Source organism: Halichoerus grypus, chromosome 9 (assembly GCF_964656455.1).
Source record: "Halichoerus grypus chromosome 9, mHalGry1.hap1.1, whole genome shotgun sequence".
Taxonomy (NCBI): domain Eukaryota; kingdom Metazoa; phylum Chordata; class Mammalia; order Carnivora; family Phocidae; genus Halichoerus; species Halichoerus grypus.
Window position 1 is genome coordinate 2564028 of NC_135720.1, and position 23338 is coordinate 2587365.

Consider the following 23338-nt stretch of genomic DNA (forward strand, 5'->3'; position numbering starts at 1 on the left):
GAGATGATTTGCCTGCTGGCTTTTCTGGCCACCGGAGTCTGCTCTGTCTGCGTTTGGGGAAGGCCTGAAGCGCCAGGGAAACACTCTCTCCTGAGGGCACCTCAGGCCATGAGTGCATGAGGACGCCCACCTCATTCCCCAGTGGGACGGGGTTCTCTGCTAGCCTCCATGGTTCAGGTCTGAGCTCCCGTTACCTGGAAATCTACTGGATAGCGCAGCCTTTACTGGTTTCCTACCTGCCCTGTCCCATTGCCCCCACTCCCCCTCCCGTGTTTCCCAGGCCTCCCCCTCGCATACACTGTTCACACTCAAATCCTTATCTCGTGATCTACTTCTGGGGCACTTGAACCAAGACAGTTAGTCCAGAATCATTCCCCAGGGATGAGGCTCTGGAACTGGATGGCCCACCAGCCAGATAGCAGCAAGGAGCCACCGCCCCTGTACGTGGGGTGGCCACAATCCCGGCACGCGGCGCAGCAGCTCGCTGGGAGGACTAAGCGGGGGAGGATGCGCGGAAGGGGACACTGGCTTGGGCCATGTCTCTAGCATCAGAGATGAGCACAGTGGCCATTTTAAAGATTCTGGAGTCAGGTTTTTTTTTTTTTTTTTTTTTTTAAGGAAGAAGATGACAGGTTCAAGTCGGCCAACTCTCAACCTAGGACATGATGTAGAAACCACTCTTATGAGCCAGAAACTCCCAGGATACCACATCTGCAGCTAGAAATCCCCCACAATGGGAAACTCTATGGAGATGAGCAAATGTTACAAATTAGGGGTTTTTTTTAACAGAGGGCCGGTTAAGTATTTACTAGCACACCTTTGCATTCACTAGGCTTCCTGAACCCGAGGATTTATACTGTTGGTTCATTCGCAAAGCCTCTAGACCTCTCTAAGCTTCAGACCCCTTAGCTGTGAAGTATTCACCTATCTCACAGAGTTTTGTAATATAAAATAAGGCAGTTTGTTGGAAATCACATTTCCTAATATCAAGAAAAGACTTAATGAAAAGTTGGCTTCTGAGATTGGCCTTAAGGAGAGCCATTAAATCAGAAATAAAGGTCATTCCAACTGTGAAGGTGAACATGAGTAAGAGAAGGGGCTGGGAAGTAGGGCCCACGTTGGCAAATGTAGGATCTGATCTGTCAGAATCAGCACACATGAGAGAGAATGGGAGGAAATGACTATCTGTAGACTTTAGGTGGGGGAGAGCCAAGAGCTGCAGGCAAGGGAAACTGAGGAATGGAACCGAAGTTCACATCAGTGGCAGAAGCACAGGGGGAGTGGGTTCCACACAGATAATGGTGGGTTATTTGGGGAAGGAAGATGAACCTAGGTTTGGATATCTGGAAGGCAGTATGAAACTCACTTGTCAGCATCTGACGTTGAACCCCGGCTGTGGAAGGTGGTAAGACAAGGTCAGGTTCCTTCAGTCAAGGAGCTGGCAGGCGCAGACATCCAGAGAGATGACAAACTCTCCTGACCCCTATGAAGACTCGGATGAGGGCTCTGGCGGGGAGAGGGCAGTGTTGGCTTCCCGAAGCAGGCAGCACTCAGGGCACTCACGGTGAGACACAACAGGATTACACCAGGAGGGTCCCTGAGGGGCCTTCCAGTTGGACGGAGCCAAACAGACCAGAACACCAGGGCCCAGAGTGCAGGGTGGTATCAGGGAGAGCAGGGGGGTGGCCAGGCTGCAGGGAGGGAGGGGGGAGGCCAGGGTGGAAGGAGGGCAGGGGGGAGGCCAGGCTGGAGGTAGAAGTCATTGGGTGTTACAGAAGCTAAGTAAATATGCTAAGTAATGAGAAGGGAGGCATGAGGGGCATGAGGAACGTGTGCTCAGCATATGGCAGAGGCTCAGTGACTGTGTTCATAGGAGAGGGAAATAAATAAGCAAGGGAGGGAGTGATGGGGAAGGAAGTGATAGGGGAGGGGGAGGGGCAGGGGGAAGTGGTGGGGACGGGGAGGGGAGAGGGGAGTGATGGGGCAGGGGAGGGAGAGGAAGAGTGGTGGGAGAGGGAAGAAAGGAGAGGGAGGGGTGGGAAGAAAGGAGAGAGAGGGGAGGGAGGATGTGGTGGGGGAGGGGAGGATAGACGTGGTGGGGCGGGGGAGGGGCAGGGAGGAAGTGGTGGGGGAGGGGAGGATAGACGCTGGGGATGGGGAGGGGGACTGCTCTGACCAGCTAACCAGGAGAAGCCAGGTTTTATTCAGCCTTTTCTAGGTCTACAACTAGAGTTCCTCTTTCAGCTAAACCACAATTCTCCATTTTGTTTCTTTTAGCAGCTTTAGAAGATAACTTTCTAAGTCACTAGGGTATTCTTTCAATGACTTCTTTATCATAAGAGTTCATGTAACTCCTTACCTACTCCCAGAGAGCAGTTGACAATGGGGGAATTTGCCCTATAATGTGTGTGTTTCCTGTCATGAAGACAGTAAAGTAGAAGCTCTGTCCAAAAACACTCATTTCCTTGAGGAACTTGAGGCTGAAGATGTCCCTATCTGTACATTCATAAATGTGAGATTTTTAATACTGTTGCTTAAAATCTACTTAGTAATTGAAAGGAAACATACTCCTGAATTCAAAGAATTCCCAAAGAAGCTTTACATTAAGGAGAAAGACGTGGAAAACGTTTCACTGATTGTCTAGGGAGGTAAGAGAGGTAATAATGCATTAATCTTCATATCTCACCAAAGCTGAGGGATTAAAGGTTAAGAAATATTTAAAGTGAAACAGTGAAAAAGATGCTCTTAAATGTGACTAATTATCTGTTTCCCATCTAGCTTGTTGTATTCACTAATTTAGTCTCCGTGTTTGATTGGAGAACACTAGGAAGAAGAAACAACTGCACAGCTGGTAATTATGCTTTATCCAAGCTACTCAATAAATTGCTCTTTTTTTCACAGCTTCATTGAAGAATAATTCACACATCATGCATTCATTCATTTAAAGTGTACAATTCAGGGCACCTGGGTGGCTCAGTCAGGTAAGCGTCTGATTCTTGATTTCAGCTCAGGTCACGATCTCAGGGTCCTGGGATCGAGCCCCACTGTCAGGCCCTGCACTGGGCATGGAGCCTGCTTGGGATTCTCTCTCTCCGTCTCCCTCAGCCCCTCCCTCCCCTGTCTCTAAAAATAAATAAATAAATACAAATAAAGTGTACAATTTAATGAGTCTAGTATATTTACAGAGTTGCGCAACATCACCACACTCTAATTTTAGAATTTTTTTGTCCTCACTACAAGGAACCCACACCCATCAGCAGTCGCAGAAGCCCTAGGCAGCCACTAATATATTTTAGGTCTCTGTAATTTTGCCTATTCTGGTCTATCCCTATACATGGACTCCTTGTCACATGGGGTCTCCTGTGACTGGCCTCTGTCACTTAGCATCATGTTGTCAAGGGCCATCAGCGCTGTACTTGGTTTCTCACTAAGGAGAATGTGTTACTGTTACTACAGGGTACTGCTCCATTGGGTGGATACACTTATTTATGTGTCTATTTATCGGTTGACGGACACTTCGGTCTTTTTCTAGCTTGGGCTATCATGAATACCGCTGCTGTCAACACAAAGTCAAGTTTTTGTGTAAGCGTATATTTATTTAATGTGGTTGTGATTGACACCAACAAATGCAGACAACTTGCCTTCCAAGAAAAGAAGGGTCTGGACTCAGGCTGCAGAAGTGAAGGGGTGTGGAAGGTGGTTTGAGAGACAGGAACGAGCCACAGAAGCAAACTCTTTCCCTACATTCTGAGAGTGAATTCTGGAGGCTACCGTAAGGAAATTCCTTCGGACACCCCCACCCTCCCCCCACCCCCCAGCTTGTCCCTGGCAAAGAAGAGCCCTGATTCTTTCAGGTCCCAGAACTGAAAGTGTGTAGTGCGCGCGGAGTAGTCTCTGAGTCTGTACTCAGGAATGGTGGTGCTTTCTCCCTTGAGGCCGGCCATCCTGTGCTTGTGAGGCTCAGGGGCGTTTAGACAGAAGCGGGGAATGAATGAGGTTCTCTGTGGCCTAGGGGTTTCCACAAATGTCATGTCCAAAGACATGATCAAAGCCACCAGAGGGCAGTGCGCGCAAGGACAAGAGCCGGGGGCCCCTTGCTCAGTAGTTTCATTAACTGCTCCAAGATATGATGTGGAAGCTGATGGCCACTGATATCAGTTCGTGGACCCTCCAGTTAACTGATGCATTTAAATTAGGTATTCTTCAATACCTAGAACAATATTAACGTTTTTTCTCCTTTCTGCTACTTCTGAGTATTTATGTATTTAGCTTTACGGTGCATAGCCCTCTTTATGAATTGATTTTTTATAGACCTTTTTTAAAAAAATTTTTAAAAGTAATCTCCACATCCAGCATGGGGCTTGAACCCAAAACTCTGAGATCAAGAGTCTCACGCTCCAGGGACTGAGCCAGGCAGGCACCCCTCCACTTTATGAATTTAATTACCTTGTTGCAAAGTGCATGTGTACTTGAAAGGAGTTCAAGTACTTTGGGTTCAAGCATGGGGCTTGAACCTTGTTGCAAAGTGCATGTGTACTTGAAAGGAGTTCAAGTACTTTGGGTTCAAGCATGGGGCTTGAACCCAAAACTCTGAGATCAAGAGTCTCACGCTCCACCGACTGAGCCAGGCAGGCACCCCTCCACTTTATGAATGTAATTACCTTGTTGCAAAGTGCATGTGTACTTAAAGCCATAGCTTTAGGACCAGATCAGTATATGGTACATTCAGACCTTGGAAATGCACATTCTCTGTGCTGCAGAAGCTTTCTATACACTACTCATACTTGAAGAATTGGGATTTTTAAAAATTACTTTGAATTGTTATTTATAATTCACTATTTTCATCCATTAGTTAAATATCTTTGACATTGAAGCTCAGAATTCTACCAAAATAAATTAATTAAAACCATTAAGAGGCACCTGGGTGGCTCAGTCGGTTGAGCATCTGACACTTGATTTCAGCTCAGGTCATGATCTGAGGGTTGTGGGATCGAGCCCTGTGGGGGGGGGGGGGCATGGCAGGCTCTGCGCTCAGTGGGGAGTCTGATTCTCTCTCTCTCTCTGCTCCTCCCCCAGCTTGTGCGCTCCCTCTCCCCCTCTCTCTCTCTCAAATAAATAAAATCTTAAAAAAAAAACATTAAATGCCAGTACTATTTTAATTCCCAAATGGATGTGAATTCATTCTCTACAATGTGAGTGAAATAGAAGATTGTTATAAAGAAAAGATTCACGGTAGCCATACTCTCAGTTTTGAAGGGGAAGAAACACTTCATTGATAGGATAAAAATCTAATAGAGACAGAAAGAAGAAAAGGGAAATCTGTGTATAGATGAGAGCAGTAGTAAGCAGTAAAGGAGAGTAAGACACATCAAATCGGGTGCTTACAACATCCAAACTCAGCATCTGGGGAAGCCTGTGGAGACAGCCAGTCTAGAGTCCCGGTGAAGAGGTCTGGGTGGAGTGTCCTCCCCTCACGTGAGACTTCTAACTAACCATCCCCATAAGGGCCATATTTACTGGGCAAATGACGGGTCTGAAGTTAAACATTTGTTCGCCTACATGCAGTTCGGAGGGAGCTGCATTCCTAAGTTTTCATGTTTTTGCATATTCAAGGAGCCTGGGCTAGGTGTGTTTGCCTCCCCTCCTGGATTCCATTCCAGGGGGCCAGCCGGGCCCGGAGCCAGAGGGGATGCAAGGCAAGTTCTTGGTGTCCAGACCAGAAGGCTTAGTTCTGACCTGGGGGCCAGCTAATGTCACTAGCCAGGCTCCCGAGGTCACTTACGCAGCAAAAGTCTCCCACACAACATTCCTTAACCTGCCTGCCTACATGCAGGTTGGGGTGGTCAGTTATGCCGGACAAATCATAGCAACCTCCGTCTAAACAATGTAAGAATTATGCTGATTTAATTGGTGAATCTAAAAAATACCTGTGAAGATTAAAATACACACAACACACAAAGATCAGGATATATCCATTGAAAGAACCCCTTAGCCTCTTAAAATGTCTTTCATATATATTTGCATATATACACGTACCAAACTCCTCTTTTTGCCTTTGACTTGTGTTTTAAATTTGCATTTCCCCAATGACTATTGAGATTGCATGTCTTTTCATCTGTTTATTAGTTGTATGTTTTTAATCTTCTGAGATTCTTGTTTGCCCATTTTCATAGTAGGTTGTCTTTTGCTTATTGATTTCTAGAAGTTCCTTATATATTATGGTTACCAATCCTTTTTCAACAATGTGTGTTGCAGATTATGGCTTATCTCTTCAATTTCTTTATGTTGTCAGAAATTTTAAATTTTAATGTAGTTATATTTGCCATCTTTTTTATGGTTACTACTTTATGGACTTCATTTTCTAAAAATCCTGTGTAACCCAAGATTAGAAATAAAGTATTCTATGTGTTCTTCTAAAAGTTTTAAAGTTTTGCTTTTCATATTTAAATCCTTAATATCTCTGAAATTATTTTTTGTGTATGGAGTGCAGGAGGGATCAAATTTCATTTTTCCACATACACAACCAATTATCCCAGCATTGTTTATATTGAAGGGGCCCCTCTTTCCCTATTTACCTGCAATGCGGTCTCTAACGTAAATCACAGTTCCAAACATCTGCGAGCTTTCCCCTGGGGTCTCTATTCTGTTCCAGTTTTATGTTGGTCTATAACTGCACCAATAACACAGCTAAATTATTAGAACGGTATGATATGTTTTGAGGTACAATAAGGCTATCTTCCACTTTATTCATTTTTAGGAATGCTGTGGCTACTCACCCAGATGTTAAATTAGTTTATCGATATCCTTGAAAACACTTACGGATTTTGACCGGGTCTGAGCGTTAACCTTAAAAATAAAACTGTTAAGTTATTTTACTAGCAAAAAAATGGGCTTATTCAGGAAGAGCAGAGAACTGCAATCCAGGATGCACAAGCTATGGCAAAACCACAAGCTGGTCCAGAGAACAAAGAATCAGGTGCATGATTCCCTAGAGGAAAGGGCCAGTGGGAGGGCCTGTTATAAACAAAAAGTGGATTGGATGAAACTGAGAGTTTGAAGGATCGTCATTTCTCATTGGCTGACCTGTGACCACCTCTCATTGGCTGGCAGTTGCTATGGTGAGGAGGAAGCTTTTCTTCCTCTGCTGGGATAATAAATTAATAGCTAAGTTGGTATGGACTTGCAAGGTGGTCTCTTCCCATTGGGTCTGCAATTGCTGACAAGGGGTAGGGCCTGAGAGCTCCCCCTACTGGCCTCCCTCTCCATTCTAAACAAGATTTCCTTTTATTCATTTTCACAAATGGTGAATGGACAACAGAAGAGAGAACAGAACCATGAAATTAGAAAAACCACCCTAAATAAGTCTTCCCTTCCACATGTTCAAGAAAACTAGTGTTATACAAAGACGACCAACAGAAGAGGATTAAGGTCAAATCCCAAAGTCCTTATAAGAAAAAAAGAAGATAAAAAACAACCCTGTGGGTAACAAATCATGCAAGAAAGTCCTGTCTCCAAACAGAAGAACACTATAATATTTTTAAGTGACTTGTACCACAATAAAAAATATCCTTCTTAAAAAATTAAAATAAGTTAGCAGACATAAAAATGGTGTAAGATATGAAAAAGTGACACTTCAGATTTAAGGAAAAGCCAGAAAGGATGTGGGAAACTCAGGAAAGAATTAAAATTTTTTAAAAAATTATTTCAGAAACGGAAGACATAAACAGACATTTCTCCAAAGAAGACATACAAATGGCCAACAGACACATGAAAAAATGCTCAACATCCCGTGGGGTCAAGGAAATACAAATCAAAACCACGATGAGATACCACCTCACACCAGTCAGAATGGCTAAAATGAACAAGTCAGGAAATGACAGATGTTGGCGGGGATGCAGAGAAAGGGGAACCCTCCTACACTGTTGGTGGGAATGCAAGCTGGTGCAGCCACTCTGGAAAACGGTATGGAGGTTCCTCAAAAGGTTGAAAATAGAACTACCCTACGACCCAGCAATTGCACTACTGAGTATTTACCCAAAAGATACAAATGCGGTGATCTGAAGGGGCATCTGCACCCCAATGTTTATAGCAGCAATATCCACAATAGCCAAACTATGGAAAGAGCCCAGATGTCCATCAACAGATGAATGGATAAAGAAGATGTAGTGTATATATATATATATATATATATATATATATATATATATAATGGAATATTAGGCAGCCATCAAAAAATGCAATCTTGCCATTTGCATTGATATGAATGGAACTGGAGGGTATTATGCTAAGTGAAATAAGTCAATCAGAGAAAGACAATTATTGTATGATTTCCACTCATATGTGGAATTTAAGAAACAAAACAGAGGATCATAGGGGAAGAGAGGAAAAAAATAAAACAAGACAAAATCAGAGAGGGAGACAAACCATAAGAGACTCTTAACTCTAGGAAACAAACAGGGTCGCTGGAGGGGAGGGGGGTGGGGAGATGGAGTAACTGGGTGATGGACGTTAAGGAGGCCATGTGATGTAACGAGTACTGGGTGTTATATAAGACCGATGAATCACTGACCTCTACCTCTGAAAGCAATAGTACATTATATGTTAATTGAATTTAAATAAGAATTTAAAAAATTTTTTTTCAGAAACGAGGAGAAATAACATAAAAGCCAATAAAGAGAACTGACAACGCATTAAGAGAAGATGAAAAGAGCTGTGCGGTGGCCAGAAGGACGGGTGCCCAGAGATGTCCAGATCCTGTGTGTTTTTTCTCCAGACGGCAGAGGGAGTGGAGGTGGAGAGATTGTCCGGGGCGTGTAGGTGAGCCCGGGCTGCTGACATGGTCCAGCAGGGTGGAGTATTCTTCCTGGCTGTAGTGATGAGATGCACGCACGTCAGAAGTGAGAGGTAAATGCGAGTCTTGAGAGGACAGGTGTGCAGAGCTTTCCGGAGAAACCTGTCTCAGCTGGAGCGGAGCGGCAGGACTATCCCCAAATGAGCCTAAAGGAATAAGAACCAACTCCTCTGATGATATACTTGGCCATTTGGAAGATAGCAATTAGGCTCTTTTATTCTTACATATCCCTTTGGAGAGCCTAAGAAGCAATGATAGAATGCCCCATAGTTAACAATGATTACCTCTAGGAAAAGCAAAAATTATGCAAGAGAGTAATAAATATAATCATAGTATTCAACTAGTCTCAACAGGAAAAACTACTTACATTTTCACATGAGGTAAATAATTAATACTGTTTTAACTCTTACTGCCTGGGAAGAAAGAGGAGAATCGGGGGAGATGATTTAAATATGCCATTAAATCCTTGTCTTCCCTCACTGGGAGACCACGGAGGATGCCTCCAAGTGATGCGGGGAAAGTCTAAGAGTGAGCACAGTCAGAAGGCTGGGGGCGGCAGTGTGTGCCTCGGAACTCTTCCTGATTCACCCGAGTAAACATTTAACAGAACTGAAAGCCTAATACAAGAAATTAGTATTTTAAATATCAGACACAAAGTGTGCCCCACTTTTATCTCTCCATATAAAACTTTTGTTTCTCTTTAAAAATATTTATTTTATTTATTTTTTATTTTTTTTCAAGTAGGCTCCATGCCCAGCATGGAGCCCAATGCAGGGCTTGAACTCATGACCTTGAGATCAAGACCTGGGCTGAGATCAAGAGTCAGACACTTAACCCACTGAGCTACCCCGGTGCCCCTAAAAAAATATTTTCGTGGGTGAAAATATTGTAGCAAGTGAAATAATATTATAGTTTGCACTTTTCAATTTGCTAACTTCCTGTGTTTAATATATATTTTATAGTCATTTTCCTGTGGCAAGGTCACTGACTTCCAAATGTCATGACAGAGGCTAAATTACTCTGATAGTCGTTTCATGCACCTGGAAAGAATTTAACTTGGGGGTTGGATTTAACATTTTTCTGTATACTTTGTCCCACTTTGGATCAGAATTCTATGTCTGATTTTTTTTAAAGATTTATTTATTTATTTGAGAGAGAGAGAGAGAATGTGTGTGTTTGTGCATGTGCACGAATGAGCGGGGGGAGCAGAGGGAGAGAATCTTCCAGCAGACTCCCCACGGAGTGGAGAACAAATTCTGGGCTCCAGCCCACAACCCATGAGATCACGACCTGAACTGAAACCAAGAGTTGAGCCACCCAGGCGCCCCATGCCTGATTTTGACTGGTAAGCAAGTCTTATCCCTTTATGGGCCCAACATTCTAGGATAGCTAAGACGTGTGACTTGGATGGACATGAAGAAACCAGAAAATACAGGTTTGTATGTCTAGATTTTAATTTTTAAAAATTAGATTCCTGTTTACAAAAGTAGCATGTAGTCATTATAAAACAAGTGAAGATAAAATAAATACAAGGAAAATGTTTTCAGGGTTTTGTCAATATACACACATATACACACATAAATGTTTATATCAGCTACTTAAGACAAAACAAGCATTCTTTTTTAAAAACTTTTTATTTAAATTCCAGTTAGTTAACATACAGTGCTGTATTTGTGTCCGGTGTACAATATAGAGATTCAGCACTTCCATACATCACCTGGTGCTCATCCCAAGTGCATCCCTTCATCCCCATCACCTGTGTCCCCCATCCCCCCACCCACCTGCCCTCTGTAACCATCAGTGTGTTCTCTAGAGTTAAGAGTCTGTTTCTTGAGACGATGGACTCTGAAAAACAAACTGAGGGTTCTAGAGGGGAGGGGGGTGGGGGATGGGTTAGCCCGGTGATGGGTATTAAGGAGGGCATGTTCTGTATGGAGCACTGGGTGTTATACGCAAACAATGAATCATGGAACACTACATCAAAAACTAACGATGCGATGTATGTTGATTAACATAACAATAAAAAATTTTTAAAAAAGAGTCTGTTTCTTGGTTTGTCTCTCTTTTTTTCCCTTTGCTCATTTTTTGTTTCTTAAATTCCACATATGAGTGACATCATACGGTATTTGTCTTTTTCTGACTGATTTATTTTGCTCAGCATTATACTCTCCAGCTCCATCCATGTGGTTGCAAATGGCAAGATTTCATTCTTTTTGATGACTGAACAATATTCCATTATTAGTACACCCTCCGGCTCCAGCCGCCTCAGGGCCCAGCCATGGGAGCAAACTGAAACGGGCCTGAGTCCTCCCACCAGAGGCCTCAGCGACAGCTATCCCAAACGGGCCTTTCCCTCAGTCTGTGGGCATGATAAAATCATTGTTGGTTCATGCTGCAAAGCATGGGGTCCTACCCAGCAAAGTGACACAAACACTAGGACATGGTCCTGGGCCTGGAGAGGAGAAGACAGAACGAGGGGTATTTCTTAGACGGCATTGGAGGTATGTGTCCAAAGATGGCAGGGCAGCTGTTTGTGAGGGCATTAGGCCAATTCATAGATTTTTGGCTTAGGAAAACGGTGGTGCCTATGACTGAGACCATCTTTTTCTTCTAACTTGCATTTACCCGGTACTTTTCCATGCATGACTTCATTTGCTCATATCCACAGATGGACGAGTGCCACAGGGCTGGCAGCAAGCAGGGGACTGCATCCCTGGAGCCACCAGCTCAAGAGCCCGGGGCTAGTGTGGGGCACAGCTGGGTGCAGAACTTCAACCTCTTTCTCCACCCCACAACACTCCTTGCTCTTAGGTTTGCAGACAATTCATGCGACACACATGGATTTGTATTTAATAACAGTAAATAACCATTCATTATTTCTGTCAATGGATCCCTCAGACTGGAGGAGCATGAACAGGTTAGGTTGTAGGTTCTTAGCCCCGACCCCCAGACACAGCTGCTGGTTCTCCTGCAGGACTCATTGAATACAAACACCCAGCTGCCCTTTGTGGTGAGATCCAAATGCTCGGTGTCATGGCAGGAGCCACCTTCAGTCAGTTTTCCTGGGGTAAGAACTAGTGGTCGGCCTTCCATACCTGCCACCTGCAAGAAGATAGGAAATAAGCGGTTTTCTTTGATCTCCTAACACAAGCGTCTCACTTCCTAGGTTCATGCTCTGTGTTATCCGTACACAGCTGCAGGCATTGGAACTTGAGTGAATTATGGCCCAGAGAGCACAACCATGGCTTCCCTTATCAAAGGGACATTCGTGACTGTGGACGGACACTGTTCACGGTCCCACTGCCGCCGCTACCACTGTGCGGACACTGAGCCCTCGTTTCTACCAGAGACCTCTTAATAAAATTAGTAAATAACCAATAATAAACGTGGCTAGAAACGTTGTGTGAGGTCATCCTCCAGGAACGCTCCAGCTGTGAAGCAGAGCCTCTGGATGATGCTCACAGCCTAGGGGATACAGATGCCATGTCGGGAGGGCCAGAGAGTTAAGACTGATATCTGCGGGGCGCCTGGGTGGCTCAGTCATTGGGCGTCTGCCTTCGGCTCAGGTCATGATCCCAGGGTCCTGGGATCGAGCCCCGCATCGGGGTCCCTCCTCCGCGGGAAGCCTGCTTCTCCCTCTCCCACTCCCCCTGCTTGTGTGCCCTCTCTCGCTGTCTCTCTCTGTCAAGTAAATAAATAAAATCTTAAAAAAAAAAAAAGATTGATATCTGTGTGCCCAACTTCCAAGGATTCTTCTTCCTAATACTGAGCTTCTTGAAAAGGAGTCTTCCGAAGAGGAAGGCTTCTCCTGCTCTAGAGAAAAAAAGATGTTCCCTCCGCCCATGGAGCCCCTCTCTGTGGGGCACTGTCTTGGGGTGTCAAACCCTCTAGGGCAACTAAGGGGCAGTTCAAGAGGACCGCTCCTGAGGGAGTTTTCCAGAGAGCAAAGACTCTTCCTCCTGAGGCTCCCAATCAATCTGCTCCACAGAACTAGAAGAGATAGTGAGAACCCAATATGCTCCCTTGAATTAGAAAGGTAAGCTTTTCTCAAATCAAGAGTAAGCCTGAGTTGACTGATGGGTTTGACTCTGAGGACAGGATTGGGTTTCCAGCTGACACTCTCAAATATAATAAGTTCTTTGTAGGTTTAAGGTTCTGAATAAAATATATTTAAACATGCAACAGATGATATATACAATATATAAATATATAATACACCAGAAAATATGTTTTTATAATGATTTGAATTTATGATAATGTTTACATGTAAACTTGCAAATGGGTTTGCAGGCTTTCAAAACTATTTTAAAAGTTTGAGAGCAAAACCCTTTGAAGTCCCCACATCACAGTGAAATGCTAGCCCTGGTTGGGTTGGTTTCTTAAATTGGGTCAGTGGCAGGTGTCAAAGGTGTTTGAAGTCAGAGGATCTAGAGCTCTGTTCTCAACTGGAGGTGACTTTGCCCCTTGGGTGCATTTCCAGAGTCTGGAGACACTTTAGGTTGCCCCACCCGAGGGTTTGCTCCGAGCATCAGTAGAGGGAGGAGCCAGCAATGTTGCTCCATCTGATATAGCCTCCACCCCTGCACATCTAAGGATCATCTGACCCAAAGTGTCAAGAGTGCTGAGAATGAACCCTGATCCCGAAGGTCAAGTTTATTCAATACTAAGCTATTTGAAGTACCATTTTAAAGTTCAATAAAAAACAATTTTATGAAATAGAATTAAAATTTAAACTACAACAATGAATTTCAAGACAAGTCAGTTCCCATACTAGTGACCTTGATGAGGATTAACATATTAACTTTATTCACTCTTGCCCCTCCTGTGTGAGTGTCCTAGAGTTCTGTGACATAAACCGGGGAGAAGGCGCAGAGCACTTCCCCGCCCTGGGCAGCATGAGGTTACCTCCCTGCGAAACCTGAAGCCCGGGCTGCTGGCCAAGCTGCCAACTGAAATACATTCTTATTTGAGGGAACAATGGGCAGATACGATGCTTATTCAGACTTCAATATTTGGAAGACTTTTTTTTTTTTTCCAAAAATGAATGAAGTTTAGGCTCTTCCTTCAAGCCAAACAGCTGACCATGTTTGTCCTCAACCATAACATTGGAGTTTTCAAGTGAAAACTTTGGAAAGCTAGGATCGGCCATGGCTGCTTGAAAGCTTCCTAATGTTTAAAGAGCTTTCTGCGGAGGTCAGTGTGACATTAATGAAGATGATTCTTTGATATGGTATCATGAGACACGTCAACACTGGGGAAATCTACATGTAACCCAGTGAGCCATTACTTTCCAAATTCCTGGTACACAACTCTCCAGAGTCCTGCGTGGTGCAGGGGTTTCCCACTGCTGCCGTGACAGGTAAAGTTGGGGCGGGAAGAACTGGACTATAGTGTGACTGAGTCTCCCTGGCTGAGACCAAGGTACCATGTTGGACTGAGGTCTTTTCTGGAGGTGCCAGGGGAGGATCTGTCCCCTTGTCTTTCCAGCCTCTTGGGCCTGCATTCCCAGCTCATGGAATTCATCTTCCATCTTCAAAGCTAGCAACACTGGGTTGAGTCCTTTCCATGTCGCATCCCCCTGACTCTTCCATCCTGACATCACCCTCTCAACGTCCCCAACCACCACATCAGCCAATGTCCCTTTTGCAAAGTCAGGTAACATACTTCCAGGTTCAGGGAAATAGGACGTGGATGCCTTCCAGGGACCATTATTCTGCCTACCACACATGATGAATGATGTATTCAGAATTCCGAGTAGAGCAATGGATCCTAAGGTAACAGGGCACAAAGTTCATTGACGTAGTTTCAAATCCTGCATTGCAGCTAATCTTTTCTAAATTTTACGTTCTAGAATTTTTGTCTAGTATCTAAAAGGCTATTAAAAATACTCCCACCCTTTCCAGCTACATATGTGAGTGGGCCTGGATATTCTTTATAAACTTTAACCAAGCAACCCACTGCAACGGAGTGAATGCAGAAACAAAAGAATCCAATTTTCTTTCATCAAACCAGACATTGAGGAGATTTGCAAAAATGTAAAAACAATGCCAGTTTTCCCAGTAAATTGCTTTTGTTTTGAAAAACATTGTAATTTGTATAAAAAATATGTTATTTGTGTTAATGCATAAAGGGCTTATCATTATTTTTAAATTAATAAATGTTTAGAATGTTCTCAGTTTTAACTTCAAATAAGGTAAATATTATTAAATGTAACACATAGAAACAAAAGTCCCTTGGAGTCCTCAATAATTGTAAGGATGTCAGGGATCCTGAGACCAAAAAGTCTGAGAAATGCTGTCTTACTGGGGAGGGTATGTGCTCTGGTAAGCGCTGTGAATTGTGCAAGACTGTTGAATCTCAGATCTGTACCTCTGAAACAAATAATGCAATATATGTTAAGAAAAAAAAAAAAGAAGAAGATAGCAGGAGCGGAAGAATGAAGGGGGGGAAATCGGAGGGGGAAACAAACCATGAGAGACTATGGACTCTGAAAAACAAACTGAGGGTTCTAGAGGGGAGGGGGTGGGAGAATGGGTTAGCCTGGTGATGGGTATTAAAGAGGGCACGTTCTGCATGGAGCACTGGGTGTTATGCACAAACAATGAATCATGGAACACTACATCTAAAACTAATGATGTAATGTATGGTGATTAACATAACAATAAAAAAATTTTTTAAAAAAGGAAAAGAAAAGAAATGCTGTCTTAGAGAATAAAGTAATCCTTGGGCAGGCCTGTAAAATGATGCTCCAGGATGACATTGCAAGGGCCCGTAATGATGTTTTCTGCATTATTTCCAAGTCTTAGGTAACATTTCTTAAATATTTTCCAGAACGTCTGTGGTGTAGGAGGGAGAACAGTCTCTGAGGACTCAGGACACTGGGCTCCCCCAGCAAGGACCCATCTCCTTCTACACCTGCTGACCTTCTCACGGCCCCAGGCCCCTCCTCTGAGAAATGGACGCAAACACCTGCTTGTCTACCTATTGGATTGTCAGAGACTAAATAATTAGGGTAAAATGCTTTCGAATCCAGACGTTGCTATATAAATGGAAGTTATTTGTTTTGTCTTGTTTATAAGCATAAATAGGGGAACAATATAGCTTTTGGCTGAGTGGGTGAAGCAGGGCTGAATTTATTAATTAGCAAGTGTCTGTTAATTGCCTCCCCTAGCCACAGCACAGCACATACAAGAATCACCAGACACAGCTCTGTCCTGGGGAGTTCATAATTTCGTGTCAGAGAGTGAGTAGCAACGTCCATATCTGAGAGTATATTTTCAGTGGCTTTAGGCTAAAAGAAATTCGAATTCGGGTAAGGAATTGGAAGGGTTCCATGAAGGGGCCAAGTTTCAAGGAAAAAGATGAAACTTGATTTGAGTTTTGACGAATGGCAGGATTTGTTTCCTTTTTTATTGGGATATAATTGACAGGTAACATTATATTAGCTTCCAGCGTACAAGGCAATGATATGACTTTTGTGTACATTGTGAAGGACCACGGGAGTAAGTCTAGTTAACATCTGGGACCACAGAGTTACACAGTTCTTTTTCTTGGGATGAGAACCTTTAAGATCTACTCTCTTAGTAACTTTCAAAGAGGCAATAGGGAGTGACTAACTGCGGTCTCCATGCCATACATTTTGAATGGACGGGATCTGAAGCAGAGGGGGAGCGGCTCCCAGCAGAGATGCTACAGTTGAGAACGGTTAAAACCGAGCGGGAAAGAGCATGATTTTGGTTTCTGAGCCCACACATCTGGTGCACTTGGAGGCCCCAGGCCTGCTGCTGGCCTGGCAGGAAGCAGCCTCCTCTCCTCCCGGCCACCCTAACTCTTTGCTTCCCCTGCTGCGTTCGACGCTGTGTTTATGCACAGATGCAGAGGGTTAATTAATGATGAGCCAAATGACTCCCCCATGACACAGACTTTTTAAGACAATGATGAAAGCCAAATTATGATGAGCTCTTGTTTACTTTAAGCTAGTTATGACAAATTATGAGTCACCATCTTAATCTGGCCCAGGTAAACTATTGTGTGGAGCAGCTTCCAGGCCAAATCAGCCCCAAAGGAGAGGGCAAATTGCATTAATGACTAGCTATGTGTTGAAGGAGGAACAAGATAACACTTAGACTAAAGAGTCCCCTTTTTCATCTGTGGCCAAATAAATGCTTGAAAGGGATGAAAGGGAAACACAAAGATGTATCAAAATAAGAAAATCAGCCCTTCCATCCTAGATTTGACTCACCAATGAACCCATGATGCATTTTCTTCAAAACAAAACCCAAACAAATGGACACACAAAACTTATCTCCTAGGCTTGGGCCTTTGCAAGGCCTGGAAAACCATGGCTCACCCCGGGGCAGAAAGCTCCAGGACTGTGGTCTCTGAATACAGATTTCCACCTAGAAGGATCCAGAGTGCCTTTCAACAAAGAAAGGCAGGAGTAGCAAAATGTGTATTAACTGATGTGGAATTTGAGGCAAATACAATAGAAATAGGGAAACATTCCTAATGATAACTGGGAGTTTTATAAAGAAAACGTGAAGCTGTAGCACCAAACAACTCAAAGCAAAATACACAGAAATGTAAGACCATGGCGAGGAGGTGGCGCGGGTGGTGTGGTGTGCGCCCTGTCACCTCGAGCCCAGAGGACGCCCCGTCTGCTTGTCTCCTGTGATGTTAGCATGGATCATGGCTGCGGGGGTCACCACACCCATCTGCCCCCTGTAAATTCCCTCTGCTTCTCCTCCAATGGTTTAGCTTCTGTTGACGATCATCACCAAGATCCATTATTTTACTTGGGGTTGCAAAATGGCAATATTGTAATACCTTTATTCCTTCTTCATGTTTTGGCTGGAACTCTATGCAGAAGAACTTTCCTGATCAATGATTTGATTGATGTGCACTTCATCAGGGAAGAGTGAATGAGTGATTCTTACTCGTTAGTCACAGGTGTTCAGAATTAATGACTTGGTCCTCAAAGGACCACTGAGGCTCGTTCCCTGTGAGGGAGGTGTCATTAAGCATTCACGGATTTTAATGTATTTGATGTGTTTCAATCCATTGCAGTTATCTTTTTTTTTTTTTTTGTGATGCTCAAAAAAATGTGATTTTTGCCAACAGGAGCCCCTCAGGTACACTCCTGAGCTGCGTGGCATGGCCTGGCCGTGTTGGACAGCGTTCCTCCCCCTGTCATGCTCTGGCTTGCGGGGTGTGGTGACCCCTCCAGCCTGGGAGCAGCCATTCCCCAGAAGCCCTGGTCCCCCCGGTGAGAACCTGCGTGTCGAGACCACAGCCCTGGTGCTTGTTGGTGCGAGCCGCTCACTGCTACCGGGACTTTTCAGTGGAGAGGTAACAAGGTTTCTGTTTGGCTGGCTCTGTGTCTCCTTTTTACAGAAAATAGATCGCGGGTTTGTAATGAGGTTCGCAATTCAAACTGAGCCTGACAGAACTTCCACTTAATTTGTAGTACATTTCTTCATTTTCTTTAATTTTTAGGTTGGCAATGGCTTTCTCTCATTCTTAAAACATCCCTAGTGGCTTTCATCTCATTCCCTACTTGTTTTGTTGATTTATTTTCTTAACGCTGGGCACTTGCTAACAAAATGGACAGTGGACACAGCTCGGTCCCTTTCCAGTTCTTTCTGCCAGTAGGATGTGTCCTACTGAGCAGTACGGTCAAATTACAGGGTTTAGGGTAACTTCACAGAATTCTGGACTGTGTGGTTATGCCGCCCATTCCCTACCTACACCCATTTCTTCCATTTTGCTTTCAGTTCTTAGGGGCTGCCTTTCTAAGAATTAACTTGTGTTGCACAATTATGTCACATGTACACTGTTCTGAAGTTAAATCTGCAAAGCAATCGCTCTCAGAGTCTCCTTCCTTTGTTCCCTCCGCTGAGACCCATTTGTCCCAGTTTCTAAGGCTGTGCAACAAAAGACACAAAGCTTAGTGGCGTGCACAACCATTTATTGGACTCACTAGCTTTGTGGGTCATCCATTCAGACAGGCCCACAGCAGGATGACCAGGCTGTGCTTCTGGATGAGGGCGGGCCTCAGCGGGGATCGGCCATGGCCCGGGGGCTCAGGTCCTCGGGCCGAGGCTGCTGCTGGCTCTCAGCTCCTGCCCAGACAGGCCTTTCCGGGCATCCCTTTGCCTGGGCGAGCCTGCGCTTCCTCGCGGCCCTGCTGGTGGCCTCCTCACAGTGAGCGCCCTAGGACAGAGGGACAAAGCCACGGCGACCACGTGACCTCAGAAGCCACCCGGAGTCCCTTCTGCCGCCTGCTATCTGTCGGGGTCAGCAGTCCCATCCAGGTTCATGGGGACGAGGGGTCTCCATATTTCCATACAGCAGGGTAAGGTTCTGGAAGAGTCTCTGGGCTGGGAAGAATGCCAAGGCCACTTTTGAACACAAAGTGCCATCACATTTTAGTTAGATTTTGGTTTGTCTTCTGCTGTAAACGCTTAAAGACTGGAGAAGAGCGGGAAAAGCCGTACAGGAGCATTGCACATGGCCGTGGATCTGGGCGGGGACCTGGAAAGCTGAGGAGGGGTGGTGTCTAGGAGGGACAGGCTCCCTGAGAACGAGGAACAGGGGCTAGCAGAGAGTGCAGGGCTGGGCCCTAAGGCCAGGCCAGGAGGAGCCCTCTTTTCTCCCTCTACTCTGGGGGAAGGAGGACACTTGGTCCTGTTTGCCTGAGGTGAGACTTTTTTAATTGACTTGTAAACGCTTCTGTGTAAGGGAGAGCTGCCATTATGGGACTCGTATTCAAAGACAGGGCAAGCTTCTGTGTGCGAGCTGCCTCCTGGACAATGCGTGTGGGCCCCTCGGCCCGGCGCACGCAGGTGCAGTCTTTCTAGGGAGGACGTGACGGGTGGGTGGAATGAGCGCAAGGGGCCGGGTCCCCCCACCCCCAGGGGCTGATGGGCACATCCCCAGCCTCTAACGCCACACGGTGGGCAGTGAAGACAGCTTTGTGCTACCCAATGGCTGGCTTTAGAGTGCATGCTCTTTCCAGTATATGTTTGGGCATTCTCTCAGCTCCTAAAGACTGTAAGTCAGGACTAAATTTTGAGAATATCCACTACATGAACTGTTAATGCAATATTCAACTATTTTTCATAATGCAGAATGTTTCTCTGAAGGAGAGCAGCTCAGTTAGGTAGGACCCCCTCAGAAGTCTACAGTAGATCGCTTGCTTCTTTTAAGATAATTGTTAAAAATAGCCCAAGTAAACAGTCTGTTCTAATATCTATATAGAAGTGTATATGAATGTGTGTGCGGGTGTGAGAACACGTGTGCATATATAGGTGAGTGAGCTCATCTTTTTTTCTGTTCCTTTTTCAGAGCCTTTTATTTATTTATTTATTTATTAAGATTTTATTTATTTGACAGAGAGAGACACAGGGAGAGAGGGAACACAAGCAGGGGGAGCGGGAGAGGGAGAAGCAGGCCTCCCGCGGAGCAGGGATCCTGATGCGGGACTCGATCCCAGGACCCTGGATCATGACCTGAGCTGAAGGCAGACGCTTAACGACTGAGCCACCCAGGTGCCCCTTCAGAGCCTTTTATGAGAGCAGTCAGAAATATCATAAATAATAGACTTTTTAGTAAACATTTGATAATAATTCGTTGACCTTGAAGTCTAAAATTTGTTATCAAAGAATAAACTTAATACAGTTGATTCTTGCAACAACATGGCTTGAACTGCTTGGGTCCACTTATATGCGGTTTTCTCCAATGGACAGTACAGTACTATAAATGCATTTTCTCTTCCTCATGGTTTTCTTAATGGCATTTTCTTTTCTCTATTTTATTTTAAGACTACAGTATATAATACATACAACATGCAAACTACATATTAATCGACTGTTTATGTCATTGGTAAGGCATCTGGTCAACACAGGCTATTAGTAGTTGAGGTTTCGGGGAGTCAAAACTTACATGCAGATTTCTGACTGCACGGCTCTGTGTCCTTAACCCCTGAGTTGTCCAAGGGTCAGCTGTACATTCTTTTATCTCACATTTCAGAATCTCATGCTGTTTGATTTGATTTAGTCATTTTCTGTTCCAGAAAGTTTCTTCTTTGTGGTTCCAACTATTAAAGTGACATTTTCAAAAAGCATTACCCTGAAAATCCCTCGTCTGACCTCCCTGCTCCTCTCCCATCCCTGTTTCGTGGTAGTCACTACCCAGAAGAAACAGGTCCACAAAATTACCGCCACAGTAGCCACACCACATGGAGAGGTCACAAATATTGATACAATAAGAAGAGAAAGCTCAGGGGCGCCTGGGTGGCTCAGGTCGTGATGCTGGGGTTCTGGGATCCATCCCCACGTTGGGCTCCCTGCTTGGCGGGGAGTCTGCTTCTCCCTCTCCCTCTGCCCTTCTCCCAGCTCCTGTGTGCATGCTCACTCTCTCTCAATCAAATAAATAAATAAAATCTTAAAAAAAAAAAAAAAGGAGAAAGATCAGAATGAAAACATTTAGAAAGTGTCCTAACTTTCTCAGCATACAAATAATTTAGAATACAAAGGAGTTTTTAAAAGAAGATTCTCCTAAGGGTGGCAAAGCTATTTAAAGCTTGAGAATCCTAAGCGGACACAGCAGAGACGGGGACCACAGTCACCCCTCACACCTTTAACACACAAGGTCTACAAGCAGCCCCCTAAAGCCAGGCTCAGGGCTAAGGCAGAATCTGCAGAGTTCCCACCAGGAGCCCCTTGCTGTCCTTCCCTCCCAGCAGAGGGTCCAGAGTGTCTGTAGTAAGACAGGACACAGCCCTGAGCTCCCACCTGCACCAGGCTCAGTGGGCTCCTGCTAAACCACCACTGACATCTCTTTTCATCATCCCAACACTGTTAGAGAGGATTGCTTTCCTACTTTACAAATGAGGTCACCGAAGCTTAGAGGAGCCAGCTAGTTCACCGAGTTTACACAGGTAGCGAGTTGGAAAACCCGAACTTACACCTTCGGAGTCCAGGTCCTTACCACTGTCCGCCCTCTGCTCTAAAACAAGGCCACTTGACCCGAAGCCCTTGTTCACCCTGAGCCTCCTGGCTTGGGTCAGGGCTGCTTGTTTGGAAGACACCCAGTAAACATAAGCTTTGAGCCCAATGGGCCAGAGTCCTCCCTCGGCTGGCCAGGACCCTGCAAGCTCCCAGAGTCTCTATCCTTGAGCACATGCGGATCTTGAGGAGCATGTTTGAAAACTTTGCACCCTAACATTTGGCACACTCAGTTGTTCCACAACTGAGTGCTCGTGTTTATTAGTTGCATCTGACACAAATCCCCCACCAACAGATGCTGGTCGCCCACGTGGAGCTGTTCAGTTGAGTTTGAGCTTCTCCGGAGTTTCCTGTTCACTCCACCCCTCACCCTCCAGGCTGCCCCTCTGTGGGAGCAGCATAGGGCCCTCCTATCCGGACCCTGCATGCTGTCCACACTGCTCACCCTTCACTTTCCCACCTGGGTTTGTTGAAGGTCCTATTTCTGCCTCCTCACCTATGATAGACCATATTACTCTTCCCAGCTATTTGCTGTTGTTCCCCGTGTGTCCCAGACACTTGCCCTGTGACAGCAAGGCCCCCACTTGTAGGAGGAGGATATTTTCTACTCTATTGATGCCAATCTTGACCATGTCACTTGTTTGGGCCAAAAACACTTGAAGTGGAAGATCAGACATCAGACGCCCAGGTTCAGAGCCACAGTGTGGTTCTGCCGCAGCTCAGCTGTTAGAACGGCAGGTGGTGGCTGTGGCTGTTCCTTTAGCCTGGGTCCCAGAGTGAAGAAGGCCAGGGGCTGCAGCTGCCCCGACCTCCAGCCAGCATGGAGTGAGCAAAGGTCAACCCAGTTGGGGTAGTTAGTGAGCCACTGAGGTTTGGGGACTGTTTGTCATTGCAGCATAACCTGGCGAAACTGACTTGGGAATGAGAAACCAGAAGGAGCGAAATCGACAGGAAGCTGGTCAATAAAAGTATCTTAGTCTTCGAGGCATCAGCAATGACTTAAGGATGATCTGTTCATAGAAATGGCCGTTGCCATCTGTCCCTGCGTCCTGTGCACCTGCTTCCGCATGAGCTGACTCCCCTTCTTAAACCTCACAACTGGTCCCCGAATATGCTGTCTCGTGGGAGCTGTTAATACCACCCTCCGCTTCCTCCCGGTTCCTGCAAGCTGGAGCCACCTCTGCTTGTCCCCGTGACAGAGCCTCTACTCAGGGTCAAGGAAAAACCGAGTCTCCCCATGGAGCGAAAAACCCAGTTCTTCCCGTCTGTGTGTCCCTTCCCGGTGAGTCTCTCTTACTACTGCCACGTAACACCCCACTTCTGGTCACCACATGCATGGGGAGTTTTCCTGGCAGCCGGTTCCTACAATGTAACTCAATTCTGACACTACCTGGAATTAGCATCAGACCCCACAGGTAAGAGGTCAGTCTAGAGGGAAAAACAGACTTTACAGGATAATCACACACTTACTCAAACAGCG